The sequence below is a fragment of the Polypterus senegalus genome, chromosome 14 (genome assembly GCF_016835505.1).
Source record: "Polypterus senegalus isolate Bchr_013 chromosome 14, ASM1683550v1, whole genome shotgun sequence".
NCBI lineage: Eukaryota > Metazoa > Chordata > Cladistia > Polypteriformes > Polypteridae > Polypterus > Polypterus senegalus.
The window spans coordinates 67,255,778-67,269,978 of NC_053167.1; positions in this window are offsets into that span (position 1 = coordinate 67,255,778).

A 14,201-nucleotide genomic window follows, 5' to 3' on the forward strand; every position below is an offset into this window, starting at 1 on the left:
GTAGACTGGCAAGTTCCTCTTTCAGAAGAAGCTGCTATTGTGCAGAAAGAAGGTTGTATATATTGTATAAACTTTTCTGTAATAATCAAAGCCAATTATCTTTGTATTCACACCAAAAACTTCAAATGCAGAGCCAACATCTTTAATTTCATGGCATGCCAAGTTAGCTGGCTAAGGTCACTTACTTCACATGATATTCTTTGGAGCTACAGTATTTCAGGAAGTAAGACTGCCCAACCATTACAAAATATTCCATCTATCCCCTATTAGAGCAGGGCAACTATCATCTGGTTCAGGGTGTAACTCTGCTTTACTGAGACTATGATTACCCATCAATTTCTTTATAGTGAAAGAGGGCAGGAGTTTAAAGTCTGCTGCCTGTTATGTCATGTTCTTCCTATTTTGCCATTTTTTGTTACAATAAACTTGTCATATACACAAGTTGATTCTCATCCCATTGCTGCCTAAAATGGGCAGTTCTTCAGTGCCATAGAAGGATGAATATCTGGTGAAATGCAGAACCTTCAGCTTTTTCCTCAACTGAGCCCTACAGACTGAGCAAAAATAAATTGTGGTTTAGAATCTGCTTCTTCAGACCTTGCTTCAGTGTACTTTAAGTCTAGGTACTTCAGCAACGAATACTGGATTGCCCAGGAAACGCAGCTGTTCACTTCTGTTACATACTCCGTCTCTCACACTTCTTGACAAAATTGTACCAAGAATGATGTAGGGATCCTTCACATCTTCCTACAAAGCTATTTTTTTTTGCAGCCTGCCTAAACTTGGTAATAAGTTATTCTCATTGGTAAGCAGCTTTGAGCAAGAAAGCACTACATTTGCAGATCCAGAGATCAACACAGTCTACATTCTGGTCGACATGCTTTTCACTTTCTGATAGAAAAAAAACTTATATTGCAATACATTCCAAAGAATGGAAAGAAACAGCAGTATTAGTCAGTCAGCCATTACATAACCCGCTATATCCTAACACACGGTCACGGGGGTCTGCTGGAGCCAATCCCATCCAATACAGGGTGCAAAGCAGGAACAAATTCCCGGGCAGGGTGCCAGCCCACCACAGGACACACACACACACCAAACACACATTAGGGACAATTTAGGATCGCCAATGCACCTAACCTGCATGTCTTTGGACTGTGGGAAAAAAACCCACACAGACATGGGGAGAACATGCAAACTCCACACAGGGAGGACCCAGGAAGCAAACCCAGGTCTCCTTACTGCGAGGCAGTAGTGCTACCACTGTGCCACCGTGCCACTCCAGCAGTATTATGTTTTTTATATAAAATAAAAAACAATAAAACAAACTTTCAATTTTTCCATTGTTTACTTCACTTTATGACACTTTAAAGCTTGGTAATCATACAGTATGACACCCAATAAACACCCAATAAGAAGTCAAATGAAATTAGACCATTTATTGGCTAACTTAAAAAGATTACAATTTGCAAGCTTTCGAGGCAGCTAAGGCCCATTCTTCAAGCAAGATGTAATACAGAAACTGGAATTCCCTGTGTTTATATAGACACTAGGACAGAAACAGTATTGGAAAACCTTTAAGTGTGTCAACTTAAATGTAAAAAATTAATAGACCTCTCCAGACTAAGATTTATTTAGCAAGAGAGGAGAACAATGTATAGTCAAGATCTTTTGATAAGATAACTGTCCAACAAAGTTTTATGAAGATTTTGATGAGTTTTCCATACAATGTGGATCAGTACCCAGGTTGCCTGTGTCATTCCGAGACATATAAACAGTCCTCATATCTGGCCATATAATTCTTGTCTCTGTTTAAATCATGTTGTAATGTGTTAAAATTTAGTATCAGTTTAACTTCCCATTCCAGTTTCTGTATTACATCTTGCCTGAAGGATGGGCCTGAGGTGCCTCGAAAGTTTGCATATTGTAATCTTTTTAGTTAGCCAACACAAGGTGTCATTTTGCTTGACTTCTCACGACATTCATAATGGCTAACATGGTACAAAACCCTAGAACTACAGTATGACACCCATAAATAAAGGGACAGTTTTGTTTTTTACTTTTTAAAGTGGGGGTCCATAACATAAAACTACAGTATGGTGTTGATACAAGTACACTGTTCTTTAAAGCTTTCTTCTTATGTACTCTTGTTTAAGTATAGGAAACACACACACACACATATATATATATATATATATATATATATATATATATTATATAAAAAAATCTTGGGTTGAGACATGAGCTTCTCAGAACGACACTGACGTCCCGCGAAAACAACGAATTTAAAATAAGATTACGGATATCTAACGTCTCAGTTGTTGGAATGCTTTTTGCAGACACACTTCATGTGCTGTCAGCTTTTAAAAATTGTATACGTTCTAGATGGCACGTCTATGGCTAAGCAAAGAAGAAAGAGCAGCATGTTGAAAAGAGACCCAAAAGCATTGGAGAGAAAAGAAGGCAAAAAAGAATGCAAAAAAGAACAATAATAATCTATGTGCAAATTCTGAAAACAAGGAAAGTAATAATCAGCATAGGTCCAATTGGGATCAGAAATAAAAGACTTCATAAAGATGTTCAAAAATGTTGGCACGATACACATGCAGAGCAATTTAAAGAATATGAAAGTAGTAAAATTCGAAAGTATCAAAAAAATGAAGGTAAAGATCGAATTAGCACAAACAAATGCAAATTGTTACTCGGTGAAATAACGGAACTGTAAAAAGAGACCGAATATAAGGACATAGGTGATATGTCAGAAGTATGTTGATATCGTAAGGCTTTAAAGTTTAAGTCAGAGACTTGTAGATCATCTAATTTGTGTTGCCATCAGTGAAAAGTAGTGTTGCCTCCAAATGAAGAGGCGTATCCACGAGAATTAAAAGATTTCTTGTTTGGTAAAAGTGAAATCCACAAACACTACAGGCAATTATTAAAGGAAGGAAGATGTCAGTCGTTTCAATCTACAATAATGGAAAGCTTATGAGCTCATGCAACATATTATGAGTTTCTTCTTTTTACCAAGTCAAACTTATGCTATAAGACATAAATTATAAATAAACCATGGCATGGGGGTCTCCTCCAATGAAACGATATTAATTTTATTTTACTAACTAGCAAAATACCCGCACTTCACAGCAGCGAAGTACTGCCTTAAAATTTTTATTAAGAAGAAAATTAAATATTTTTAAACTAAGGGAAAATATACAAATAAATATTTGCTAAGGATCTCTTTGTATACCACATTGTTAGTTCAGCCCTCCGGTTGTAATATGACCAACCTGTGCGCTGAGCTTACTCTTAAGCATGCAACGTACAGTTGGCCATGTGAAAAGTAATCTTGGCTGAAACCTCACAGCTTGGATTGCTGCTGTCATAATTGGTTTGAGTTTCATGGTTTGTTTCAATTATGACAGTATTTGCAGGACTTGAACTGATATTCGGCATCTGTCAAGCGTTGTAAGCATACAACCGGTTTCATCGATAACTTCACATCCAGCTTTTAAGAGTTTAAACATTCATAAACATCAAAGTGTCCACTACTGAAATCAACATCTGTGAATCTAAGATGTTTAAGAGGCATTGGCGGTTGTCGAAAGGTGTAAAATATTTGGCCTTTTCGGTACAATTGAAAGCGACAACCAAACAATTCAGCGGCAGCCATCAACTCACATGCAGTGCTCCTGTATAGTATAATTATCTCCTGTACCGTCATCAGTTCACACCTTGAACCTGTCCCAGTCATTCAATACATAAGACACAATGGTCCTCCGGATATCAAGAGTGAGACTGATATGGCCGTGCAATATGTAACAAAGAGAATGGAAAAGGCAGGTGCCATCTCCGGGCATGGAAACCACTTGGTAAGTGACAGTTCTTTGATCGATGGTGATCATCTCTATAGACATGTTAATGGGGGTACGGTTGGAATAATAAAGGTAATGGGTATCTGAACAATGTAAAGTAAGTCTAAAATACTAACACAATAACTATAATCGTAATAAACGAACAATAAAACAGCGGAGAAGCAGTGGATTAAATAAAAAGACTGTAGTTATCAGCAGGAAGACGTGAATCCCGTGGCGAAGCAAGGAAGGGAATGTAGAGACCGGAGCAACGGACGGCCTTATATAGGCAAGCAGCCAACAACGTGGGAAGAGTTGGGATGGGGGACCCAACGCCACCTCACACGGTGACCGAGCTGCAGGCTATGGACATATATATGTACGTAAGTAGGATTCAGTTAGCGTTGGGAACCCGCGTACCAAATTTCTTGAAGATGGGCCCATAAGTAACAAAGACCGTGGAAAAGTTCAATATGGAGGCCGAAAGTAGCATCTTACCACCGGTATAAGTATGTACATTGGTTTCAGTTAGCGCAGGGAAGCCGCCTACCAAATTTCGTGAAGATGGGGCCATAAATAAGAAAGTTCAACATAGCGGACGTTGTCGACCGTTATGACCGTTATGCGTTGAATTTTGAAATGAAACCTGCTTAACTTTTGTAAGTAAGCTGTAAGGGATGAGCCTGCCATAATTCAGCCTTCTACCTACACGGGAGGTTGGAGAATTAGTGACGTTGGAAAGTTCAATATGGTGGCATACAGTGGCGTCATACCACCGAAATAAGTACGTACATTGGTTTCGGTTAAGGCAGGGAAGTCGCCTACCAAATTTCGTGACGATGGGGCCATAAATAAGAAAGCTCAACATGGCGGACGTTGTTGACCATTATGACCGTTACATGTAGAATTTCGAAATGAAATTTTGTAAGTAAGCTGTAAGGAATAAGCCTGCCAAATTTCAGCCTTCTACCTACACGGGAAGTTGGTGAATTAGTGATGAGTGAGTCAGTCAGTGAGTCAGTCAGTGAGGGCTTTGCCTTTTATTAGTATAGACAACAGTAGACTGGGTTCATCAAAGGAAAGAAAATATATTATGAACAATATCATACTGTAATTAAAATAAGTAAAATTAATCATGAAAATAACTCAGTAGTCATATGCCCCTTTGAAAAATGTAGACTGAAAAAAATATAAACTAAATATGTACAGTAATCCCTCGCTATATCGCGCTTTGACTTTTGCGGTTTCACTCTATCGAGGATTTTAAATGTAAGCACATCTAAATATATATCACAGATTTTTCGCTGGTTCGCAGATTTCTGCAGACAGTAGGTCTTTAAATTTACGCTACACGCTTCCTCAATTTGTTTGCCCTATTGATTTCATAAAAGGGACGCTATTGGCGGATGGCTTAGAAGCTACCCAATCAGAGCATGTATTACATATTAACTAAAACTCCTCAATGCTATAAGATATGCATCCCGCGCGGAGCTTGATTGTTTGCTTGTCTCTGCCTCTCTCTCACCCTCTCTGACATTCTCTGCGCCTGACGGAGGGGCTGTGAGCAGAGGTGCTGTTTGCTTAAAAGATACTGACGCTCCTCTAAAAAAATGCCGCTTTATTGCGGTGCTCGGCATATTTAAAAGCACAAAAGCACATGTATTGATTTTTGATTGTTGCTTTAATCTCGCTCTCTCTCTGACGTTCTCTGCGCCTGACGGAGGAGATGTGAGCAGAGGGGCTGTTTGCACAGAGGCTGTTTGCTTAGAAGATACTAACGCTCCTCTAAAATGCGCGCAAACTTAAAAGCACAAGTATTGATTTTTGATTGTTTGCTTTTCTTTGCGAGCGCTCTCTCTCTCTCTCCCTCTGAAATTCTCTGCTCCTGAAGAGAAGAAGATCTATTTGCATTCTTTTAATTGTGAGAAAGAACTGTCATCTCTGTCTCGTCATGGAGGACAGTTTAAACTTTTGACTAAAGGGTGTTATTTCATGTCTAGAGGGCTCTAATAATGTTAACAGTGTGGGAGAGTTTATAAGGGCTTAAAATATATAAAAATAACTACACAAACATATGGTTTCTACTTCGCGGATTTTCGTCTATCGCGGGGGGTTCTGGAACGCAACCCCTGCGATCGAGGAGGGATTACTGTAGTTAACTACGTAATTTAAAACATCTTTAAGAAAGTGTGGAAGAATACTTAAGAAACTGCAAGAGCTAAACTTTATTCACTCCTGTATTGAAATGGATGTTATGAAAATATTCATTATTAAAATTTTCTAAGGTTTTCTGTTATTTTTTTCAAGTACCTACTTGAGATTTTCAAATATAAGCAATTCAATTATTACATCAGTTTTGAGAATTATAAGTACTGTATTTAAAGGTACTAAAATTATTTTATGCCATTTCTAACGCCATTTTGTTCTAGTATAGGACACAATTATTTTGTGAGTCCCATAGTTAGAGTGCACTTCTGGTTACTGTGGGTGTGCCCATGATGGAAGTCATGTGTAATTGGCACAGTGGGTTCAAAGGTCATCTGTTACAACCTTTCCTTATTCAAGCCTGTAGATATCAAAACCTTTATGAATATGAATTTCTGGTAATTTATTTTTTGATTCATGATTTATTTGCTCTGATTTTTTTACTAGGATTCTCGCTACATATTTTTGTTTAAAAACGTTTTTTTTTTTTTAGTTTCCAGTTTTGTTTGTAACATCTGATCTTCTGGTCCTCTTCCTACAAAAATTGCTAGCAATTCATCATTAGCATTACAATGGAAATGTATGAGACTTTTCAAAAGCAAACCCACTACAATCATAGTCAGTACTATTTTTATACCAGGAAACAGTTCTAGAAATGAACAGTTAACTGGTGGCTTGAATGCAGTTATCTTAAGATCTGGCTTCAAAAAGGTGCACAATTTGATAATTAATTAAACTGTGCTGCACACCCTTTATATCAGCAGTAAATTAATATATTCCTTGGTCTTATGGTAAAATTAATCACATTGAAAAGAATATTGTTACATTACCTATTTGTGATGATGCAAACGTTACAGGCTACTTTCTAATAGTAGGTTTAAAGCTCTTTATAAATAGTATAAGACAATACCCAAACTTAAAGCCATCTTTCTACTGGATTGAAGGTAGAAATTGTGATGCATGGAACAATGAATTCTTCAGATAATCTACTTTCAGTTATGTTCTGCAGTACTACTTTATCTTTTGACCTCTCCAGAGACTTGCAACACAGATCTAATGAATGAAACGTTAGCTGGTCCTCAGTAAACAAATGCAAAGCATGGACAAAGAAGGGTTTAACAAAACAACGACAGCCTGTAATCAGGAGGCTGTATCTGTCTGACCATTGCAGCGACCACCTGCTTGATCCAACTGACCTTCAGATTTTTTCAGCCCACTTTGTTTTATTACTGCCATGGAATTTAAAGCGGCTACCTACCCAGTAAGACTGAAGTTCCCCACACCAATGACAGCAAACCATCTCCACCAGCTGAAGAAGCACAATAAGCAATAAATGACAAAATCAACAAATAGCCATGCTTTGGGTCATTGTTAAAAAAATGGGGCAAAAATGGACAGCATCAAAATTTTATAATTAAACTAAACCTATGTAAATATGAGGCTACATTTTGCAGGGGTATGTTGTTCATACCAAATTGCTGTCTAGACATACTATTAATAAATGTTAGCAAATAAATATGATGGTACACAAATAAAAATATAAGCAAGTGTCATTTTACTGAAGCATTTGTGTTCTCTTTTAAAGCATATTCTTTGAGCACAGCCTGAAACAAATTGACATTGATTTCTTATGTGAAAACAGACAGCTTCAGAACCTGCTGAAACACAGGTGCAGAATAAAACAAACCCCATGCAGGACTCTGCTGGAGAACGTGCTTTTGAGAAAGGAGTACCAAACCCTACCAACACTACAGGAAACAGCTGCTTGCAACAGAGCACTATTTATATATTCATTTATTATGGAGACCTTCACTTTGTCTTAAATTACAATATACTGTGTCTGGATAGCCAAATATAACATTTGTCAAAAATGCCTGTCACTGATCAAATATATTATGAATACTATTATTTTGTAAAGTTCAGACCAATTTCTGTAATCTCCTTCTAAGTGATTTTCTATAAATGTACAAATCCTAGCACTGTGCAGCCCTTATTGCTACTATAAAATTTATTTTTTACCTTAGTTTGAACTTACACATGCATCAACTACCTGGGATCACCCAAAAGCTTCTTGTTATGCACGTCTTTCTACTACCGACAAACTTACACCCTCCTTTCGACCTTGGCATTTCTATGCATGGCTGTTTTTTCTGATTGCTCTTCTCTCTCTTTTTTTCTTACTCTCAGTACTTCTTTCAGGCTTCTGGTTCACAGCTACAATAAACATTTTCTCGCTTACATACATCCTTCAACAAGTAAATAAAATAATTATTCAGAATCATGTGATCATTTGTTAAAAAAATATAGTTAAGAGATAGTTACTTTCTACACTGAAATAAAGTTTACACTTGAAAGGTTTCAGCTGTTGTACCTTCTGTAGGTATTCAGTAGGTATAATGTTGATTAACGGAGAAATACTGCACAATGAATGTAAACAAGAAATACCTGCATGTATTACCATTATTATCCTTTAATATATGAAGGACAAATTATCGAATCTTAATTTAACTATAGCTCAAACTGTAGAGATCTTGCTATACTGTAGCTTCCTTATACAGTCTTTTGACCAGGATGTCCTATTCAAATAACATATACTCATAATCTGGTTATCATTGGCTTTTTACTAATATGAAAATAAAATCCTTAATATCATGACATTTTCTAACTCTTGTCATAGATGGCCAGGGCCCTTGCCCGGCTGGGTCACATCTGCTATGGAAGGACCGGGGGAGCCAGTGTGGACAGAACACTACCTCCCCTTGAACACTTGATGGAAGGTGGATAGGTGAATTGGCAACACTAAATTTTGTATTTGCCCTGCGATGGACTGGTGCCCTGTCGTGGGTGTGCTCCTGCTTTACCCCATATGCTAGCTGGGATAGGCTCCTGCGACCTAGGTTTGAATTAAGTGGGTTTGATATGACATTTCCTACCAAAAGCCTAGCATATTTTACAACCCACAATATTACACCAAAAGTCATAAATAGAAATAAACAGAGTGCTTTTTTTTGGAGCCGTCTGGTGTTAGAATATCATGCATGAATATCATGTATATCATGCAAAGACCAGGGTACCCTTCAGGGTCTTATTCTTTTCATCAGTGACGTTTGTAGGTTGCCAGCTGTTCTAACCAGGATTTCTTGACAAAAATTGCAGTGTTTATAAAATAGATTAATTAAAAAAATCTATTGATTAACACTTAACACACCATTGTAGTTATTTTTATGATTGTGCTCTTTTCTACATGTTGGAGTATTATAGAAAGGATAGCAGTAAACAGGATATTAACATTGTTACTTATGTATATAAATTACAATAATTTATTTAAATGACTGAATCAGTTTACTAAATAAAAATGCTCATTTACTACCATAATGGAAAATACATGGCCACAGCACATTTCTGCTATAACATATACTGTAGTTCAGAAGCCTTTATTTTCTGTTGCCAATTTTTAGAACATAATGATGAAAGTAAAATTAAAAAATACTTTAATATTCTGATAAAATGGAAAAAAAAAATGATTAATAAGAAAAAATCAGTTAATTCCTTAAAAGTCTGTCACATAAAGCTTCCTTGTGTTTTCATTGCTACTCCCTCCTTAAGCAATTGCACACATATAACTTTCAGCCTACGGTGCTTTCTCTTCTCTGCCCTAAACCTTACTTAACTGCCTCCTTGTTATTAAAATTTTTATTGTGCATCTGATTTATTGAGTACTTCGAAGTTATATGACATGAAACATATCATGCTTCGTCTTCGAGTAGTTATTTTCCAACTATTAGTGCATCACATTTAAACATGATCTAATTTTGGCTTGGCCTTTTTATTTGCTGTATATATGACAGCAAAAACACTCAAATCATACCTGTCTTCATTTATTTCTAAAACATAAATTATTCATCTCTAATACAGTGTATGTGAGAAATGTATAATGCAGATACATCAGCCACTCTTTATTTATTTATAGTAGCTAAATTATTACCTCCACAAATACTTTGTGCCATATTTTATCATCAGAGTTTACACACTATGTTTACAGCATACATTTATTGATATAAAATACATGTCTATTTTTCAGTTACTTTCACCTTTATAAAACATTTATAGTGAGTCAACCCACAAAATCAACATTTTATCTTCTAAAAAATGATAATAATGCCCAGACCCTATAAATCACAATACACTTTCAATATAAAAATGAAACCATGCCAGCCTTTGGAAAAAAAAACAGCAGACCTTTGTTACTGTGTTAAAACTGTTCTCTTTTTCAAATTCTTACTTTAGTCATTGTTCAATGAAAAAGCAGGTATCAGAATTTGTAGAAGCAGAATGTCTCAATGACCTGGGGTGTTCAGTGGACAGTCATATATGGCTTTGAAACAACGGCCTTAAGATCCTGCCACAGCATCTCAAACAGGATGAGGTGTAAACTTTGATTTGGCCACTCCAAACTTTTCAATCTGTCCTGTTTTAGCGACTCTGTAGCAAGGCTACATGATGTATACTCTGGTCCTCTTCTTTCTGTCAGGTGTGTCTCAACAGTGTGCAGTAGTTTGTGATGTTTGTGAGAATTTATACAGGCACCGGAGGTGGTGACTACATTTTGAGGACCCTATTAAGTGAGGCTTCCATCTGTGGAAGGTTTCTATCCTGGTTACCATGACAACCAAAGAAGGAAGTGATGTTTAAAGAATAAACTTGTTAACATTTTGAGGGCTTTTTTTGGGGAGATGGGGATTCAAAAGAAGCAGACAATTGCAGCTGTCAGTGCCAAGAAGAAGAGAAAGCTGAGCATTTCCCAAGGAACATTCATTATCTGAAGAACATACAGAAACTGAAGGAAAACTATTAAAGAAGTTAGGCTTCTGTATAAGTCTTAGTGTGTTCTTGGGTGGATCCCGTGGTTAGATGAACTTGATTTTTGTTTCTGGGATAGCACTGTTTCGAATAAACAAGTATGGTGCATACTACAACTTCGGGCTGTATCTAAATATCCATTTTTTTTCTTATTTGAATGTTGTGCTGGAGCCCAGCCGGGATGCCCAGGAGGACAAGAGGAGGACTTGTGCCTCCTCCAGAACGCGAGGGGGCGTCCATCTTGGTTATGTTGGGGGCCTCGGGTAAAGGGCTTGGAAGCCCAGCCCTGTAGGGACCCGTGGCCACTGCCAGGCGGCGCCCCAGTGCCTGATTATCCCGGCACTTCCGCCACACCAGGAAGTGCCGGGGAAGACGACGGGACACCGGACGGCTTCAGTGCGCAGCGGAACTTCCGCCACACGGGGGTGTGTCTGCGGGAGATTGCCGGGAAGCAGCTGGAGCCCATCCGGGTTCCTATAAAAGGGGCCACCTCCCTCCAGTCAGCAGTGGAAGTCGGGTGGAAGAGGACGGAGCTGGAGTGAAGACTGGAGGCGGCCAGGAGAAAGAGAGGCACAGGACTGTGTGGCCTGGATATTGGGGGAATCGGTGCTCGAAGCACTGGGGTTTGTGACTGCACTAATTTGTAAATATTGTACAAATAAACGTGTGTTGGGTGGAACTATGTTGTCCGTCTGTGTGTGTCCAGGCCAGCGTTCACAATGTTCATGTTAATTTCTGCTTTTGTCTATATTAAATATGGGGGTAAATGTTGATACCTTGTACAGGAGGGTATTATTTTGTTGTTTTATTGTGTATAGACATGTACTGGTGGACAGCCAGGACCCTTAACTGGCTAAGATGCCCGGGGAGAGAACAGGCACAGGGCCTTATATTTCATGGACCATCAGATGCAGCCCCCCCAGAAGTTGCAGTGGTGCCTCAGATTCCCACAGGGTTTCATGGGACTTGGAGTTCAGTACAGCCCTGTTGGGTTCCATGGGTGCTGCGAGGCGATGCAACAGGGATTGAGGAACCCTACTTGTTGGGCATCCGCCATACCCGGAAGTCCTTCTGGACCACGCTAACTTGTCACCGGACGTACTCCCAGGTACAGCATAAAAAGAAGATAGCTGCCTTCATTTCAGGAGCCATTGTTGGGAGGAAGAGGAATGAAGCTTGCTGGATGAGCGCAGGTGAAAAGAGAGAGAAACAAAGACAGAGAGATGAAAAGTGCAGTGTGCCTTACTATTGTACTGGGTTGTGAAGATAAAAAATGGTTTGGGAAGAATTTCCCACACCTGAATAAAAGCCTGTGTGTTGCTGAACTTGTATCTGCATTTGATATTTCTTTTTGAAATATCTTGTGATTCTTTAAAAATTGTATTCATACAGTATATTAAATAATAAAAGATAAAATTCAGGGCTAGTGCATGCATAACAGGATTCCTAGGGGAGGATTACTTTTGTACTCTACTCATTGATAGCACCCTAGCAAATATCACACAGACTTGGGGAATATCTAGGCATTTTTATAGCAAAATATGTATGCTTTTCTGACACAATCACATTTAATAATCCAGTTCAGTTCTCAATGCCTGCTTCATTGAAGTCCCATTTGTGTCTGGGCCTCACTGTACCACTTGTACCCCATCTACCAGTAGTCTTATATGAAGTAGTTGGTAAGCTCTGAGTAGCAGTGCAGAGATAGTGGAGACAGAAATAAACACACCAAAAGAAAACTGTGCAGTTAATAGAGAATAAACGACAGCACTTGTGATGACAGCACACTGCCCTTATCATCTGTTTCTCACAGCATTATCATAAACAGGACTAAAAAAGAGTTGTGTTGGAAGACATTTTCTTGTACCCTTTAACAACCTGGTATGGAAATGTAGAGAGGAGATTAGCATAGATACCTGCCAAAACCATCTAGCTAATGATTTTGTCAGGGACAGAAACATAATAATGATTATATACCTGTAAATTATTATTTAAACGCAACTTTATGCATGACCCTGTATTTGATATACTTTGAAAGTGAACCAAATACATGCAATGTGTTTACATCTCATAAACAAATAACACAATTTTTCAACTGTTCATGCTCTTAGCCTTTATTCAGATTGGGTTTGTAAGTGAAACATTCGAGGGACTACTGCCTCTTCTAGAGAAGGTCTCGGTCCAGAGTTGTAGGCAGACTCCCAGGACATGAAGTTACATTGAAAGCTGCCTGGGAAAGATGTGCATTGGAAGTGGCAAATTACATTGCAATTACAATGCAGATGGGTTGTGTTTACTACAGAGCCAGGCTTTGTGAGGACACAGAAAGAAAACAAATGGAGTGCATAATGGAAGGATAAATACAATACTCACCCAAGATAACGGAGGGTAGTTGACCCAGAATTTTAAATGGATTGATTGTTTCTCTGTGAAATAGGAATGTGGGGCTAGGAGTACATGGAAAAAATCCAAGAAATAATACACTTGCAACATCAAGTTAGAAGAAGGATGACAAGTCTTTTAAGGATACCCAAAATTGCTACAGGGAGGTCTAGGAGGATAGCTCCAGGAGTTGCAAAGGTCATACCTGACCCTAGAAGGTTATAGCAAGAGATTAAATGGCCATTCTGGACTCAGAACATTGTTCCTTCTGTAAAGAAGAGTGTTTTGCTGGTGAGAAGAAGGAAGGCTAAAGAAAAGAGAAGAAGATGGAATGTTGAAGAGAAGGAGACCTAAAATAGTACATTAAGATACTAAGTCATCAATAGGCAGATAAGGCTGTTGTGTTTTGTTATAGACCGCCCCCTTGGGTTTCCACTGTTTATAATTTCATGAAAATCTTTGAAGCATACAGAAATATTATAATTAGATTTTTTGGTTTTAGAATATAATACAAAATAAAGGAATATGATGCCCAGACACTATCTGATCATCGCGTCCCTTAAGTTGTATTATTATTAAAAACACCCAGCAGTTCTAAAGGCTGTGCAGAAAAGTTTAACCAAGTGCATCCTCATACTTTAGGATCTGTGCAGCGACACACCAGCTTTCTAAATATTGGTGGCCATGTTATACTGCAATAAGTACACGATTATGAAATCTATTAAAATATGCACTGCCGTTTAGAGCAGATGTGAGCAATCTCATTCCTAGAGGGAACCTAGAGGTTTTTGTTCCAACCCAGTTGATTAATTAGAAAACAATCCTTGCCAATAACAGATCTAATTTAATTTAATGGCACGTTAGTGTTTAAACACTGCAATGTCAGGTCATTCTTATATCGTAGAT